Here is an 11,182-nt window from a genome sequence, read left to right as displayed (position 1 = left end):
GAATCAAATCTCAGCTGTTGTGAAACATTCCTTCTTTCATCTAAGGAATATTGCATGGATTAAACACCTCATTCCTTCAGAGGATCTTCCAACCCTAGTTCATGCCTTCATCACATCACAAACTGAAAACCCGCCTCAACCTGGCATTTATGAACACCTGACTATCTCCTCTGCAACACAGTCCAGCCTGCAATCCTGTATTGATCAAAGACACAACTATGCGCTTTCATTCCTATGGAAGAGAAGCGCTTTACAAATGTCATTGTATTGGATTATTGTATAAGCCTTATGCCAGCGCTGTTTCTAGCCATCTTGGTGCCCCAGGCAAGTCACCTTTTGTCTCCTGCCTAAACCTACAGAACCTATGTAACAAACCCTTCCTAAAATTATGAAGGGCGTTTATCCACTTTATTAAAAAAAAAAATTCAAAGTAGTGCACACTACTGCTGTAGCATGTACTACTAACTTACTCACTCTCCCCCAAAATGAACAGCTGCTCCAATTCTCCCACTCTGGACAATGACTTTGTAGAATGAGATCCCCGCACTTTGATTGGCCCAATAGGCTGCCTGTCACTTGACAGGCAGCCTATTGGGCCAATCAAAGCGAGGGGATCTCGTCCTACAAAGTGAATCAACCCCCAAGTTAGCTAGCTAATTGTACAAGCGGTTAGTCTGTATTTCTCTTATCTGGCTCTGGGGGAAATTGCTGATGTTGCTGAAACCCAAGAGAAGCTGAAGGCGTGTCTGACACTTCTGCTGCCCAGCAGATCAACTTTATACACATTACCATGGCAAGAGGGACGTGAGCCCTACTGTTCCAGTTTGAAATATATTGTATGGCTCTCACTGAATTACATTTTAAAATATGTGGCGTTTATGGCTCTCTCAGCCAAAAAGGTTCCTGACCCCCCCCCCCCCCCCCCCCCCGCCGCCCTTAATTGCCTTCCATCACCACCAATTGCTGCAAAAGTAAAACAAAAAAAACATTTTTTTTGTGTTTGCTGCCATAGGTGCTAAATGAAATAGCATTGGGCTGCAATTTGGGCACCCATGATGCTTGATAGACATCATGTGCTGGATCCAGCGGCCACTGATGATCAGGCGCCACAGGTGTCCAGAGGAGAGGACTATTTAAATGATTACTGTGGGGGACTCTATGGTTTGTTGTTATGCACGCCCCCTAAAGCTAACATAATCTGTAAAACCTTTGGAATACATTTGCTGAAAAGTACAGCATTTCCTGATCAACTTTATATCAAAATATCAATTACACATCAGGATCAGGAATATCTGTTCTTATATAAATCAATCAGTGAGGCGTAATGGTAAAACGCTATTGTTTCTCTAGTCAAGTTTACATAGTACCCTCTGTTTTTTGAATGGAAATGTTTTCTATTTGCCACAGATTTTGATGCAGAAAAAAATGTTTTTAACTACATGGCAATATTGAACTGACTTTTAATACACTTTTATGCACCAGTTTGGTAGTTTTGCATAGCAGGACACAATGCAACCGCTATTGAAGGCACTATTTTACATCAAAAAGCTGCTTGCTTATACTGTATATACTATCCCAGAAAGCCAGTCTGCACTACATCATGGGTCCACTAGAGAGCACTATGGTAAAACAAAACGAGCCAGCCAAACCGTTCTGCAATCGGGATTGGTCTGGGCTGGGCCTAGGGAGTGTCGTGTCCGTTAACCAATCGCCGGGTGATACCGCTGTGTTTACGATTTCTCTTCGTGATGTCACCGGACGCTCCTCCCCAGGCTTAGCAGAACAAAAGTGCTGAGGGGCGGGGCTTTAGCAGCTGCCGTGTTTGGTGGGGTGACACGTACGGCGGAAGCGGAGGGACAAACTGAAAGCAGACTCCGAGCGCAGCGGTGAAGAGGGGACAGGTGAGCGGCCTTCGGGTTCATCCTCCTACGTTGTACGTTGTACAGTGTCAGCATTGACACCGCTAATAATAGGGCGGGGTTCATATATGCACACTTGCTATCTGTCTCTGTCCCCCTTGTTCTCTCCTTATTCTGGAGATGCCTGACAGATGGCAGCAGAGGCTTCTTGTTATGCACTGAGCATGTGAGGAAGTGGGCGGAACTCTCGTGAGAGGAGAGATTTGGGAGCCTGTGCTGCCATTAGATACACTCTGCTTAATTAACAAGCAGGAAGTAACTGGAGACGGGACGTCAGGCTCTGACTGAGGGTGAGTGTGGGTGGTCTGCTTCAGCTGCTGAGACCAGCTCTCTGTGTCCAGCTCATTACTTCACTGGAACAAGTGGGTTTCCTCACATTCAAACATCCAGACCAGGTATGAAAGCATTACATATGTATGGATTTTTGTGAATTCAGCATACACATTGGGCCGGTGTGTCCACACTCGTACGGTTCCAGATTAGATCAGCTAACTCGGGTTGCAAGGTTAATGCTGCTGATGGGCATTATGGGGTTAATTTATGACCTGCATGACTTTGCACATGCTCAGTAGCATTTGCATGCCATTCTGTCAGGTATGCTGAAATGTTGGAACGCCGGTTTTCTGAAAAGCTGATCCGTTTGACACAGATCTGATCTAGATCTAGATGGTAGGGCATGTTCCGCGTTCGCACGTTGATCGCGTTGGTAGGTACGCGTCGGCCGCTCACCTGTCTCGTCGCCACCGCTTGTCTCGCCACGTGGTCCCTTCCACAGCCTGGAGGCCAGCAGAAGTGTGGCTCTTCATAGGCTGCAACAGGGAGAATTTTCATTGGTTCAACATGAACCAATGAGAATTCTCTCTGTTGCTGATGATTCCTATTAGTCTATTGCAGCCCAATGGAGAATCCCCATACTTCTGTTGGCCTACGGGCTCTTAGAATGGAGCGAGCGGCAGTGATGGACGGTGGGATGCTTGAGTATGACATGATGGTGACGGGATGCGGCGACTAGCCTAGTGAGAGCAGACAGTGCCGGTTCTCATAGGCTTGCATTGGACACATTTTCCCGTCCAGTCTGGGAAAAAGTGTCAAATACAGACTCTCCTCAATGTTTTTATTTCGTGCAACACAGATGCGTGCGCGATCCATGTTTCTGCGTGAGTGGGAGCGGGTCCTATTTATCAGAATCAGAAAAGTTTATTTCGCCAAGCATGAGCGATCATGCCCGGAATTATTTTTGGCACATACATATAGCTCGGGAAGAGAAGACAGAGAAAGACAGAGGAGTACATAGGGTCAGAGATAAGTTACATTTACATAGCGCATAAGGTTTACATATACATGTTTCACAGTTCATTTAGAGGCCTAGAGGTGACCAGCGGTTAGTCCTGTTTGCCTTGTGGGGTGGTTAGTACAGTTGCCTGACCGGGAGTGGCACAACCCGCCCATCCGCCTGTTTGGGCTTGTACTGATGGAAGTATGTGGAGGGAGTTCAAGTGGCTGACAGCCGATGGAAAGAAGGAGTTTCTATGTCTAGTAGTCTTTGCAGGGATGGCACGAAGTCTCCGGCCCAGAGGGAGCAAACTGAAGTAACGGTGACCTGGGTGCGAGGGATCATTTGCAATCCTCAATGCTCTGGATTTCAGTCTCTTGTTGTGCAATAGAGCAAGTGAGGGGAGGGGGCAGCCGGTGACCCTCTCCGCCGACCTGATGACCCTCTGTAGTTTGAGCTTGTCGCTGGCAGTGGCGCCGGCATACCAGACTAACATGGAAGAGCACAGGATCTGCTTCCAGCGTTTCTGCAGAGCTACAGGTGTGAACCAGCCCATAGTAAATGTTTGAGGTTTTTTTTATCGTATAAAGGTATTCTGGACAAATCTATGCAAGAGGATTCTGCTGTGATAGCCAGGTAACAGGATGCTAATTGCATCCTTATTCTAGTGTACACTGGGTGTTTTAGTTGCTTTTATGGACAGGGCTTCTTTCTACCTTTCACAAAATCCCTTATTTCAAGAGTGCATTCCTTCTCTCCTTTTTTGTGTTACTGCAGATTTTTTTGTGGAAACATAATATTTTCTTATGTTTACACAGTCCGCATCCGAGAGAGAGAGAATGAACGGTCTCTAAAAGTAACCAGTCTTTATCAAGAAAGTTCCTGTCACGCTTAAGATCACGAGGGAAATATGATAGTTATCACCGTTCAACCTCTTATGATAAATCAAGTATGATATTATGATAGGCATGATTCTTGAGATAGACTCTCAACTAGACGGTCTTCTCCATGCAATAGAGGTGAATCTGCTCGTTATGCCTCTTCAAAACATTATTGTTAGTCCTTCTCCAAGAATGTGTCACAGGTCACAACCAGCTTTTCCTGACAAGGGTTTGTGAATCCTGTTTTGTCAAGCTTGCTAGAGACAAAGATGCAGTTAATGAACAAGTATTATCATTCAGCAAGCAGTGCAGGACACTTTCCAGAAAATGTCTGCTCCACAATCGGTTACACCAGCATTACCTCAAGTACAAACAGAAGATGGCTCCCCTCAAGGGGACTTGCCTCCTGTGGGGTTTGATTTCACCCTAGTTCCAGCATTTTTAACAGCTATAAAGTCGGCTATTGATTGGCAGGATGAGGGTGAAGCCGCACAAAAACCAGATAAGTACTATCCTCACTTAGATTGTCAACCAAAATACCTTCCTCTTATGAAAGTAATCAAGGATATAATTATAAAAGAATGGAGTAAATCAGATCAGAGACCTTCTCTCAATAATCGTTTTTCAAAGTTATACACGTCAAAAGAAGACGTATCAAAGTTAATAGAGGTGACTCCTGTAGTAGATGCCTCAATTATGAGGCTGGCCAGGCATGTAACCCTGCCCATTGATAATGCGATTTCATTCAGGGATCCTCTGGATAGAAAGATGGACATTAAGAAGGCCTTTCTAGCAGCAGGGACTGCATGCAAACCTGCAATCACACTAACGTCTGTAGCAAAGGCGATAAAAGTATGGGTAGACAATATAGAGATGGCACTAAATTCAGAAACGTTCAAGCAAGATATTGTACATTCTCCAGGTGAACTTTAAAGGAGAACTGTAGAGAGAGGTGTATGGAGGCTGCCATATTTATTTCCATTTAAGCAATACCAGTTGCCTGGCTAACCTGCTGATCCCCTGCCTCTAATACTTTCAGTCATAGACCCTGAACAAGCATGCAGCAGATCAGGTTTTTCTGACAATTTTGACAAATATGACAAGATTAGCTGCATGCTTGTTTCTGGTGTGATTCATCCAAATAGATCAGCGGGGCTGCCAGGCAACTGGTATTGCTTAAAAGGAAATAAATATGGCAGCCTCCATATACCGCTCACTACAGTTCTCCTTTAAACTAGCTGGGACTTCATAGGGGACGCTGCCATTGACACCATAAGATCCTCTGCTAGATCTATGCTGCATAACGTAACGGCGAAGAGGGCTTTATGGTTAAAATCCTGGTCAGCTAGCCAGTCATCAAGAAATATTTGGTGAAAAATCCTTTTTAATGGCGTTTGTTTGGCCAGGAAATGGATAGTGCTAGATTTATACAATGTTCAAGTGTGTCTGCTGCGCTTCACCAGACTCCGTGACTCACAACTTTAAATCAAAAGTCCAAAGTACTGTATAAATCTTACAAAAGTCCTCAAAATTCCATTCAGAAAATTCCATCCACCATTAGGGTTACTGCTGCGGCTCACTGAGGGAGTACAGTTGAATCCATCAATCCTAAAAGAATAAAAAAATTCTTCACATAGGGTGATACCGTTCAGATTATCAGTATTAGGCAGCACACCACTCAGACGTGCTCTAGTGAATTGTAAGGATTGGTGCCATTAATTCATAAACCCACACCCCTTCTCCTTATATGCTCACCGGATTCAGACCACCTCAATTAATGGTGGATTTTAGGCAGTGCTCATATCCACGTATGAATGGTAATGATCCTGTAATAAAAACGAATCTCGACATAGGGTAATACTGTCCATAAAAAAGGTATGCTCCCCAATAGTGTCACTCTGTGTAAACGGTGCTCTCATTCCATGCCGTGGGGATCCCATTCCCTACACCACAATATGCTCACCAGATGGAGCCCACCTCTACAGACAGGTGGAAACTGCGCTCAGTAATGCCTTGTGGACACAAACTTTCTCACTCCTGTTCATAAAATGTAACCTCTCCTGAGGTATTTTATTCCAGTGAATCTCAGATAAAACAAATAAAAGAAAACATAGCGTAAAACTGTAAATGCTTGCCTCTGGGCGCACATAAAACCGCACTTACGCGTCCAGGTCAAGTTCATGCATGTCACAAATCGCTTTGGCCGGGAGGGGGTCTATTGAGCGGCGGGGACCCGGCGGCAGGGCGCGGACAGCGTCCTCCATGCCTACGAAAGTTATGCAGGTATTTAACTTTTTTTGACATTTGGCCTCGGAAGTCCTTTAAAAAGGCAATTTCAAAAATTTCTCAGGATTTCACTAGAACAGTGATCTGCAAACTTGTCTCTCCAGCTGTTAAGGAACTATAAGACCAACAATGCATTGCAGGGGTCTGACAGCCACAGTCATGATTCATAAGGGCAAATTCATTGTGGGACTTGTAGTTCCTTAACAGCTGGAGAGCTAAGTTTGCAGATCACTGTACTAAAAGGAAAATATTACCAATTCCAGGCTCTTCCATTCGGGATATCAACAGCTCCAAGGACATTTACCAAAATTCTTCTTCCAGTCATTGCATTCCTAAGAACACAAGGGCTAAGGGTATATCATTACCTAGACACCATTCTTCTGTTACATCAAGATTGGGAAGGGTTGGTTCATCATCAAACTCAACTTCTCTTAAGGCAGGGAACACACTTCCTTCCGTGTTCAGCCATCTTGAGTGTAGCACCTCTGACTTCTCACCGGCGTGCGCACTCTGCCCGTCTTGAGTCACACAGTGAGAGGATGCCAGTGATCAGCAAGTAACAAGTTGGGCAGCGTGAGTGCTCCGGTGAAGAGTTAGAAGTCAGCTGAACACGGAGGAAGGAAACGGAGGACTCGCTCTGGCTAGAGGAGGTGATTAAAACCTTCCACTGTGCTTTGCATATGCTGGTGCGGGAGGGAGGGAGGCATATGGACACTAAGGCCACATACACACATCAGACCATAGTCTTTTGAAAATGAAAGATCACAGACCAATTTTACCACCCTTCATGTAGTATGAGAGCCATACCTTCACAGTCTATTCTATGGAGCTGAACTCCCCATCAGAAAAAAACCTTTGCAAGATGCTGCACACACAGATGCTGTACAGACACAAAGATCAGTATCTGCAAAAGATCTGTTCCTGCAAATTGCATTCATAGTCTGAGATCTGCAGATCATCATACACACCTTTTTTAACTGACATTCATCTGCAGATCAGACAATCATCTGGAGATCTGAAAATCCATCCTGGTGGATCTGATCTGCAGATGAATGTTTGTTAAACAAGGTGTGTATGAGGATCTGCAGATCTCAGACTATGAATGCATTTTGCAGCAACGGATCTTTTGCAGATACTGATCTTTTGAATGTCTACAGCATCTTTGTGTGCAGCATCTTGCAAAGCTTTCTGTCTGATGTGGAGTTCAGCTCCATAGAAAAGACTGTGTAGAGTATGGCTCTCATACTACATGGAAGGGGGTAAAATTGGTCTGTGATCTTTCATTTTCAAAAGACTATAGTCTGATGTGTGTATGTGGCCTAACTCTGCTGCCGATGCTCCTTATTGGGGGGGAGATTTGCCATATTGACACTAGCTGTTCTGGCGACACTGCTGATTACTCCTTACGGACGCGGAAACTGTGAGGGGGAGGGAGGCATATGTATACTAACTCTGCTACCGACGCAGTCGACAAGACGCCCCTTCACCATGGACGCACCAGGTTAGTGTTTATTTTTTTTTCCTGATTTTTGGCCTCTAAACCCAGGTGCGTCTTATGGTCCAAAAAATATGGTATATGAGCTAGCATAATTAGAACTGGTGGACTTAAATAATTCTATATTGTGGCTCTCAGGTCCTGTTACCAACGTGATTATCTTTGGATTTACATACACATGATTATATGTGTTAGATGGCAAGCAGGGAGTCCTCTAGAGCTGATTCATTTGCTTGCATGCCACTCTTAGAGATACCACCCCGTACATCGATGTGTAGTTTGTATGTTTTTTTTTTTTTTTTTTTTTTTACACAGAACTTTGTAGCTGAAAGGAAGATTTCCTCCTCTTCCCCTGTCCCCTTACTGATTGGCCAGCAGCTGGGAACAGCCTTTGTGAAGCGTGGAGCTCTGTCCCCATGACAGCCTGGCTGAGTGACAGTAGGAGGGAGCTTCCCCACTGAGCTACATAGCGGAGGGCTTCCCCGCCCTCCCCCTTTCCAATCCCATTAGAGGAACACAGCTGGGAGCGCGCATTTGTTGCTGATCCCAGATGAATACACATCGCTGCTTGCGAGTGTCCAGAGGAGCCTGACTCCCACTTCCTATGTAAGTTATGGATTTCTATACAGATGGTGCTACCTCTATAACATGACATGCTTGCATTGTGTTCAGCATGTAATATGATTCTGCTCCTCTCCAGACAGGAATTTCTGTACAGCAGCAGACAGGTCATTACATTTACATTGAATGCTTATGTTTTGTTCTGTATGCAATTTTCAAGCTAAGAGCATGTTATTGCACACAATTGCATTAGGTTTTATCCCTATGTATTCGGCATGTGACACAATGTACACGCTTCTCCTGACACACTCCTGCTTTCCCTGGTTGGCTTTGCATCCAGGCTTATAATGTCCCATAGTTTCAAGCTAAGTTTGGGTTACCTGTCTACTCTCATGTCTATAAATTGGGATTGGTGGTATCCGCTACATGTCTGCTGTGTTTTTGTTTAAATTCATTCCTTTTTGTTTGTGTAGATTTTTGCCTCTGAGCAAACATTGCCTTGATAAAGGGGTCTTAGTTGTCTGTGAAACATTGTCCATATGCTTTTACTTGGAACCAATAAAGATTTACTTTGAATGTGCCAGCTCTTTCTTCTATTGAACACTGAACCAGCTGCCTGAGTATATACAAGGGAACATCCAGCAGGGCAAAGAGATGTTCTTGACATAGGGAAAAGTGACAGCTGGGGGCAGAAAGACACACAGACCATTTCAGAGGCCTATAGGTGTGCTGTACTTTGAGGTGACCCAGTGGTAAACTTATACAGACTACTCTAATGCTCATTTTTTGGGATTTCAACAAATAAAAGCAAATGGCGGACTTCCGTCCAATATTATTATATTAAATAACATACACACAGTGACTGGCTTAAAAGGAACCTGAGGTGTGAAACCTATGGAAGCTGCCATATGTATTTCCTTTTAAACAATACAGCAGTTTCCTGGCAGTCCTGCTGATCTTTCTGGTCAGTAGGGTCTAAATCGCACACCTGAAACAAACATGCAGCTAATCTTGTTAGATTTATCATAGACATCTGATCTGCATATGCTTGTTCAGGGTCTATGGCTTTAAGTATTATGCTGGGCATACATGGCTCGTTTTTGACGCTCAATTCTTTCCATTCGATCGGTTTGCTGCTCGATTCTGCAGTCGATTATCTTATCTTCCGCTCATTTTTCTTATCTTTTTCCATTCACTGCTGTTAGGAATCGAACGGCGAACCGATTAAGCAGAAGATCGGAAATGTCGGAAATGATCTATCGAGCCATCTAAATGGCTCAAAAAGGAGCCGTGTATGCCCAGCAATAGAGGCAGATGATCAGCAGGACAGCCAGGCAGTGTGCATTAGTTAAAAGGAAATAAACATGCCAGCCTCCATATCCTTCTTACCTCGAGTTCCATTTAGTGGTTTTACAGATTAGTTTATTCAAGTAAACACTTGGGCTGGGGTAAAAACAAGTAGTCGGGAGAGATTGCCACTGGATCACCTCAAGCATCTTGCTTTAGTATATAGCTGCGTTGTTGGTGTTAAAGCAATGTGTCTTTGTTTTGTTTTCGATACATTTTTGAGTTTTCAAAGAATCATTTTTTAACGTAAGAGAAGATGCAAAACTTTACAGTCCTTAAAGATATTGTGCTCCTCACAGGGGTTTATTGTTAAACATCTAAGGAAAATGTGTATTTTTTTTTCTTTAAATAGAGATATCCACCGTCCGCACAGTGTATATCTCTATAGTCCGCATCTTTAATTTTGACTTTTCAGTTTCTTAAAATTAGCAGGGGCTGAGCTGAAACTTAAAGGGAAGGTCCAAGCAAAAAAAAAAAAATGAGTTTCACTTACCTGGGGCTTCTACCAGCCCCATGTAGCCATCCTGTGCCCTCGTAGTCACTCACTGCTGCTCCAGTCCCCCGCTGGCAGCTTTCTGACCTCGGAGGTCAGGGCCGCATTGCATACATTTTTACGCATTCCAGCTAGTGCAGGAACAAAAATGTATGCGTTGCACCACTAACGCGTAAAAATGTATATGTTAATGTTCCTGCACTAGCGGGAATGCGTAAAAATGTATGCAATGCGGCCCTGACCTCCGAGGTCAGAAAGCTGCCAGCGGGGGACTGGAGCAGCAGTGAGTGACTACGAGGGCACAGGATGGCTGCATGGGGCTGGTAGAAGCCCCAGGTAAGTGAAACTCATTTTTTTTTTTTGCTTGGACCTTCCCTTTAAGGCTCATACACACATCAGACTATAGTCTTTGGAAAATGAAAGATCACAGACCAATCTTACCACCCTTCATGTAGTATGAGAGCCATACTCTACACAGTCTTTTCTATGGAGCTGAACTCCACATCAGAAAAAAATCTTTGCAAGATGCTGCACACACAGATGCTGTACAGACACAAAAGATCAGTATCTGCAAAAGATCTGTTCCTGCCAAAAATCCATTCCTGCAAATTGCAATGATAGTCTATGAGATCTGCAAATCATCATACACACATGATTTAACTGACATTCATCTGCAGATCAAGCACTCATCTGCAGATCTGAAAATCCATCCTGGTGGATCTGATCTGCAGATGAATGTCAGTTAAATCATGTGTGTATGATGATCTGCAGATCTCATAGACTATCATTGCAATTTGCAGGAATGGATTTTTGGCAGGAACAGATCTTTTGCAGATACTGATCTTTTGTGTCTGTACAGCATCTGTGTGTGCAGCATCTTGCAAAGATTTTTTTTCTGATGTGGAGTTCAGCTCCATAGAAAAGACT

At 44.0% G+C, this 11,182-nt stretch overlaps 1 protein-coding gene across 4 annotated transcripts in view; it reads left to right on the top strand.

The window, feature by feature from the left end:
* The first annotated feature begins 1,745 nt into the window (after positions 1-1,745).
* Positions 1,746-11,182, top strand: part of TMBIM6 (transmembrane BAX inhibitor motif containing 6) — a 60,033-nt gene continuing 50,596 nt past the window's right edge. Inside the window, exon 1 of one of the 4 annotated variants that reach the window (XM_068267705.1) lies at positions 1,746-1,901. The gene's annotated coding sequence lies outside the window, so the exon portion shown is untranslated. The other 3 variants (XM_068267706.1, XM_068267707.1, XM_068267708.1) reach the window with 3 other exon arrangements.

The sequence above is a fragment of the Hyperolius riggenbachi genome, chromosome 2 (genome assembly GCF_040937935.1).
Source record: "Hyperolius riggenbachi isolate aHypRig1 chromosome 2, aHypRig1.pri, whole genome shotgun sequence".
Taxonomy (NCBI): domain Eukaryota; kingdom Metazoa; phylum Chordata; class Amphibia; order Anura; family Hyperoliidae; genus Hyperolius; species Hyperolius riggenbachi.
Note: the sequence above shows the minus strand (reverse complement) of the source record. Positions and strands in the feature narration are given on the sequence as shown.